The sequence below is a fragment of the Triticum urartu genome, chromosome 6 (genome assembly GCF_003073215.2).
Source record: "Triticum urartu cultivar G1812 chromosome 6, Tu2.1, whole genome shotgun sequence".
NCBI classification, from domain to species: domain Eukaryota; kingdom Viridiplantae; phylum Streptophyta; class Magnoliopsida; order Poales; family Poaceae; genus Triticum; species Triticum urartu.
The window spans coordinates 12,906,835-12,913,818 of NC_053027.1; positions in this window are offsets into that span (position 1 = coordinate 12,906,835).

Consider the following 6,984-nt stretch of genomic DNA (forward strand, 5'->3'; position numbering starts at 1 on the left):
TCGCTATATGAGTCGATCACTATTGTGCCCCAAATTAATGAACAAGTAAAACGTTCAGCTAATCCATTGTACTTTAACTAAGCTACTGCTTGTTGCTTGAATGCTCTCCCATCAAATACGATGTGTATGGGAAAGACAGCCATATGCGGTCCACATGTAAGAAGCCCAAGTCTTGGACATCGGAGCTATTGAAATGATAGGCCATTACTCTTTTGGAGAGTGTGCAGAAGACGAAGATGGTCTCTTTGTTTGGATGAAACCCAAGTATAGTTCTATTGCCATAAACATCATTGATGCTGCACTTTAAGATCCACTTCACGTTATCACCTGTTTCAACGAGGTACCAAATCCGAATTCTGGGGTCATCAAGTAATGCACAATATATACCATTCTTAGATTTTCCTAAATAACGGCCGGCAAGATTTTTCCGAGAACCTTTCGGCAGCTTAATTACTTGATATTTATCATTTGACAAGTTTACTCTGCAAAAGATAAACCATGGACAAAGTTAGAATAATAACTGGCTACAAACGTAAAACAAAATAAGGTGGTAATTAAGATGCCAGTAGCCACTGACCTCATGATCACGCCACGTTGGTGGAAGTAAAGTGCTCCTTGCCAGTATGCGGCATACCAGTCATCGGACGGGAGAACGTGTAACATGCTTCTAATGGTCCCCGCGGCCTCCCCTTCACGAACAAAAGATCTCTCGTCCCACCGCTTTGTTCTCGATGAGAAGGCAAGCAAAACAAAATTCGAAGGTGGCCATTCTCTCTCTAGTATGTGAGGGCCAACCAATTTGTTAATGCTTGACAAGGGAATAAAGGGAACATACTTGACTAAGAAGACCTCAAAGTGCGGTGACACCGTAGGATCAAACACCAAGTATTGGTCATGGAAGTCCATGTAACGATCTACATGATCAACATCCTCCATGCCCGGTGTACACATAACCGGAGGGGTAGGCAGATGCGTCCACTGTCGTGTGGCGGGATTAAGCACCCAGATCTCTTTAGCTGCGTCGTCCTTGAGCAGGAGGAGGCCGTTGCAGTGCTGCGTGATCGCTAAATGTTTAATGGCGTCGTGGGCATCCAAGTAGTCCAAAGGGGCGATGCTCACGGATGATGAGGCGGCCGAGAAGTATCTGGGGAGCGGCTCGCCGTTCAGGTGGACGAATATACCGGTCAGCGAGTACGAAGGGAGGTCCGCGAGCAGCCGGCGGCCGTCGATGATGGCACGCCACGCCTTGCAGACGCACCGGGACGCGGCGAGGCTGGGCGACGTCGTCCGGAGGCAGCGGAAGACATTGGCGAGCAGGTCGTCGGGTAGTTGCTGCGTCAGATCCTCCGCCGACGTCGCCCTATCCATCGTTATCTGCGCAACTTGGTGCTGCTGCGATCGAGTATAATGGTTCGATAGTCGATACTTATTAGGGCGTTTTAGAGTCGGATCGGACTAAATTGGGCCGGCCGAACTATCCATTGGGCTTTGATGACACAGATACCAATTCTGAGATCCTCAACTTATTCCCCTAAAAGTTTCTAAAAAAAACTTATTCCCCTAAAAACCCCTAAAAAAACTTATTCCCCTAAAAATGGAGAAAAAAAAGATCCTCAACTTGTTCACTATGTTCCGGAATTGCTTTGCCTCTTTCTTCCAATAAATATAATCATCAGTTCTACTTATGCTAATATGCTGGTATGATAATAAACAAAAACAAAGAACAAGAGATAAGATAAAAACAAGAAACAAAAAAGACATGAGATAGATGCGCCAGGTTGCTTTATGTTATGCCTCATTGGTACTACTGCCCTAGTGCAAACAGCTGATGCTGATCTACCTAGCTTGTCGAAAGAGCACATTACCTGCAATAATTTGCAATTGTAAATCTTTATCTTAGCTTTTTTTTTGCGGAAAAAGTAACCTTTCATTAATCAAGGAGGTTCATTACAATCTAACTGGCACAACTGGCTAATTTCATCTGGTCCGTGACGGAGCCAGACGGCAGTGCGAGAAGAAACCCTGCCCATCTGAGCAAGGGTGTGAGCTACAGGATTTTGGCCTCGTCTCACATGTAACAGCACAGCTTCACGTCCAGATTTCAGTAGTAGTTTTGCTTCCTCCACCATGGCTGCCATCGAGGACCTATTTGGTTCCCCATCCTTTAGCATGTTGACAGCAACGGAGCAGTCTGATTCAAGGATGAACGGCTCCTTAGTCCACTCCAGAGCAAGAGCCAAGCCTTCTGCACAGGCAGCGACTTCAGCTTCGAGCGCGCTGCAGCAGGTGTGCAGGAATCGGCAAGATGAAAAAATTATGTTGCCCTCAGAACTACGTAATATCATTCCAGCTCCAGCACAATGGTTGTGGCCTGCTAGCGCGGCACCGGCCGTCTTGCTCCTTGGTGATCACCATCTTGCCCTTCTCAATACTTGCTTCCGGATGCTGCTTAATGCACAATAATGAATCAATGTAGCTATTCAAGAACCTCTGTGACACAGCGATAGGAGGAGCTGGCTTGTTGTGGGATATCTCATTGTGGACATGCCACGTTCTCCAGAGTGTCATGAGGACTGGTAGTCGTTCATCATCATTGCACTGATTGAGGAGGTGCAGTAGCCATTCCGGTCCATTGTGCTTGATGTCTTCCAGCTGCGGCATGCACCAGTGCTCGCTCATCGCGTGCCATAGGCCCTGGGCCATTGGGCATCTGCAGAAGACGTGGAAAGTGTCCTCACGTTCCACACCACAAAGCGCACATATATCAGATTTCACAATGTTCCTTTTAGCTTTATTTTCCAAGGTAGCAAGCGAGTTTGTAACAAGCCTCCATGCAAATACGCGTACCTTAGGAGGGGCAGAGCACACTCCGAACGGTGAAGACTCCCTTGGGGTCAGGCGCCCAGGCAAGAACATCGTCGATGCGGCGCGCCGATGATTTGATTTGCATGATAGTGGATACATCCATGGGAAGGAAGTGGCGCTGCAGTAGCTCCCCATTCCATCTTTCGTCGTCAGCCAGGAGCTCTGACACACGCCGTAGACGACACGTACCCCTTGGTGTCACCGGCCTGTAAGACACTGGTCGGGGGAGCCAAGGGTCCCTCCAGATGCGGATATGCTCCCCGTTCCCGACGCGCCATATCAAGCCTTTCTTGAGCAGCTCGAGGCCGTAGTGGATCGCGTGCCATGTCGAAGAAGCATTACCTGAAAAAACCGTATCTTCCAAAGCACCATTAGGATAATATTTTGCTTTGAGTACCCGAGCACACAAAGACTCGGGCCGTGTGAGGAGCCTCCATGCTTGCCTCGCTAGCAAGGCCTGATTAAACAAACGGAAATCATGGAAACCCATTCCCCCTCTACACTTGGGCTCGATGATCTTGTCCCACGACATCCAGTGCACCTTCCTCTTTCCTTCTTTTGAGCCCCACCAAAAGTTTCGTACTAGCCTCGAGAGATCCTCACACACCGATGCTGGAAGTTTAAACACTCCCATGATATATGTGGGTATTGCTTGTGCGATCGACTTGATAAAAACCTCCTTCCCAGCTTGAGTGATGGTGTCACCCCATATTAAAATTCGTTGAGTGAGCCTTTCTTGCAAATTTTGAAATTTTCCTTTATGCATCCTTCTATCAGGGGTGGGCAGTCCTAGGTACTTGGACTCAAAATCAGTTTGAATAACATCCAGAACATGTCTAACCTCCTTCTGTATAGCTTCTGGGCAGCTCTCTCCAAATTGAATAGAGCATTTCTGGGGGTTTCTGTGCTGCCCAGTTGCTAGTGCATAACTAGCAATGGCCTCTTTAACAAAACTGGCCTGTTCATGATTCGCCTTGAAGAACAACAGTGTATCATCTGCGAAGAGAAGATGGAAGATCCCAGGAGCACCTCTGCAAATTTTTACTGGCTCAAGCGCACCTGTATCCACCCCATTCTTGAGGATCGCCGACAAACCATCAGCCACAAATAAGAATAAGAACGGAGAAAGGGGATCACCTTGCCGAAACCCACGCGACGGTGCAAACGAATCCAAGATGGCTCCATTAAATTTAACTGAGTATCTCACCGAGGTAACACAAGTCATAATCCACTGTACCCATTGGCGAGCAAAGCCTAACTTTTCCATCGTTTGCTTCAAGAAGTCCCAATCCGCACGATCATATGCTTTAGATAAATCAAGTTTATAAGCACAGAAGCTATTATCCTAGTTCTTTTCCCGTTGGATGAAGTGCATACACTCAAAGACCAGCAGTGCATTATCAGTGATGAGCCGTCCCGGTACAAATGCACTCTGGTAAGGTGAGATGATTTCATCAAGGATAGGTCGTAGCCTGTTGGCTAGACATTTGGCTACAATTTTGTACACAATGTTGCACAAGCTGATGGGCCTAAATTCTGTTAAACGTTGGGGGTCGGCCACTTTTGGAATAAGAATGATTACTGTTTCATTAACGCCGTGTGGCATTATTCCTGTCCGGAAGAACTCTTTCACTGCGTGGGTAATATCATTTTTTAAAACAGCCCAATTCCTCTGAAAAAATCGTGCCGGGAAACCATCTTTCCCAGGAGCCTTCAAAGGACCTATCTGGAACAGGCTATCAGAAATCTCCTTCTCTGTAAACTCACCACAAAGCTTGGTGTTCATATCATTAGTAACCTTTGCCTCAAAAAGATTAACAAGGGGTTCCCGAACCAAGCCATCATCTCTAGTAAACATATTTTTAAAATATGAGTTTACCATACTTTCCATTACGACATGATCATTGTGACTCTCACCATTATCATCAAGGAGGCGCTTCACTTTATTCTTTCGTGCCCTCCAGACTGCCTTACGCTGAAAAAACTTTGTGTTTCGGTCACCATCCTTCAACCAGTCGACTCGAGAACGTTGAAGCCACAAAAGCTCCTCTCTGTATAACAATTCATTCATATGATCCTCAACTTTTCTTATTTCTTTCCTGTCAGCGTTCATGGACATTAGTTCCTCTAACTGACACCGAGATTTTTCCAGTTCACGCACTATGTTGCGAAACTTCGATTTGCTCCAAACATGCAGTTCCGTCATCAGGTCCCGGAGTCCCTGTCGAATGTCACCAAGGTGCACTCGATTCCCTGCTTTAGCCCAGGCTGTTGCCACATGTTCAGCCAAGCTCGGGTCCCTCTCCCATGCTATTTCATAGTGTCTCATGGCAGCCCTGTGCTGCTGTTCGTTTTCCTTCTCACATCTTAACACTATGGGAGCATGATCGGAACAGGGGCTGACCAAGTGTTGCACTGTAGCATCTGAAAAAATGTCCCTCCATGCATTGTTAGCCACTGCACGGTCAAGTCTTACTTTTACATTTTTCCTGCCATACCTTTTATTATCAAACGTGTAGGGGAGGCCTGCAAACCCCAAGTCAAACAACTCACAAACTTCTAGTGCATCCCTAAAGGCAATCATCTGCTGTTCATTTCGTTTGGATACTGATAGGTGTTCAAACTGCCAAAGCGCTTCATTAAAATCCCCTATCACACACCATGGCAAATCAGTCTGTACCCTCAGACTTTGGAGCTTAGACCACATGAGATGTCTATCTTCCACTCTCGGTTCACCATAAACACATGTCAAGCGCCACAAGGGGTCATTCGGAGAGACACGGATATGAGTGTCAATATAGCGTTCATTTGTTTCTTTGACATCCACATATAACTGATCGGACCAGAACAGAGCCAGACCACCACTAAGGCCATCACTATCAGAACCAGCAAAACCACTTAAGCCTAACCTCCCTCGAAGGCGACGAACTTTTTCAGCTTTTTGCCTAGTTTCACACAGAAAGACCAAATTTGCTTTACCGGACCTTATAAGACCCACTACATCACGAACCGTCGGTTTGTTGGCCACACCCCGACAGTTCCAACTGATGCAATTCATTGCTCCTGACGGGGCACCACAATTGGCCCCGTCAGTTCACCAGCGGCCCCATGGCTGGTTGCCTCCATGTCCACCATACTGTCCACCTTCATCATTCCCTCTGCTAGCTGCTCCATGTCCTGCATGCTCTTTTCCCTGCCGTTTTCATGATTTCCCCCATCAGTGGGTCTGCCTTGAGAACCTGCATGATCAGCTTGCATGTCCACCTCTTTCTGCTGGGCTGCAAGCTTGCCCAGTACAGGATATGTTTCCTCCTTTTGATCTTCCCCTTCCTGATCAGCCAAGTCACCCATAGCCAAAACTTCTTCTCCCTCCTGGTCTTCCCCTTCCTTTGCTAATTTTCCTTTCAAATCAACAAATTTCTTCAGTATTCCTTGGTCCGCTGCAGCGAGCGCAGGTGCCATTGGATACGCCACCACAGTGCCCTCGATTTCCCCTTCTGCCGGTTTCGGGCGGGCAGCATCCACAAGGGGAGCCCCATAATCGCACCCACCGATTTCCAGGTACACCTTCGGCACTACAGGTGTGCTTTCCATCATGATCCCCTGCATCAATATCGTTGTTCTCGTCTTCGTTCTGAAGATCCGATCTGGTGGCTTACATCGATCAGGTGGAACGCGCGGATCGGTGTGTGATCCGCCCAGAACCCTAGACCCCCTTCCATTGGACGAGACCAGGGCGCCCCAATACTGGAAAGAGGTGTGAGTATCGGCGGCGGCTTTGGACTCCCGTCTCCCATCCTGTTCTTTCTCAGATCGATCTACAGCGTGGTCACCAAGGGCTCGGAGCCCCAGCGACGGAAGGGCGGACAGAGCCGCCAACGGTCCACAGTGCGTCCGGGGGACACACATGGAAACATCGCCGGCGGGCGCGAGGACCCGGCCAGGCGTATGTGGCGGCGGGGCGGAAGTCGCCCCGAGATCGCCCATCGTATGTGTGGCTACCACAAGGATGGTATAAGCTGATTTTCTTAGCTAAACAAAAAAGTGAATAATTTCTTGCTATAGGCCCTCATCCCAGAAAATGACGATTTTTTTAGCTCAGATATTACATGAAACTAA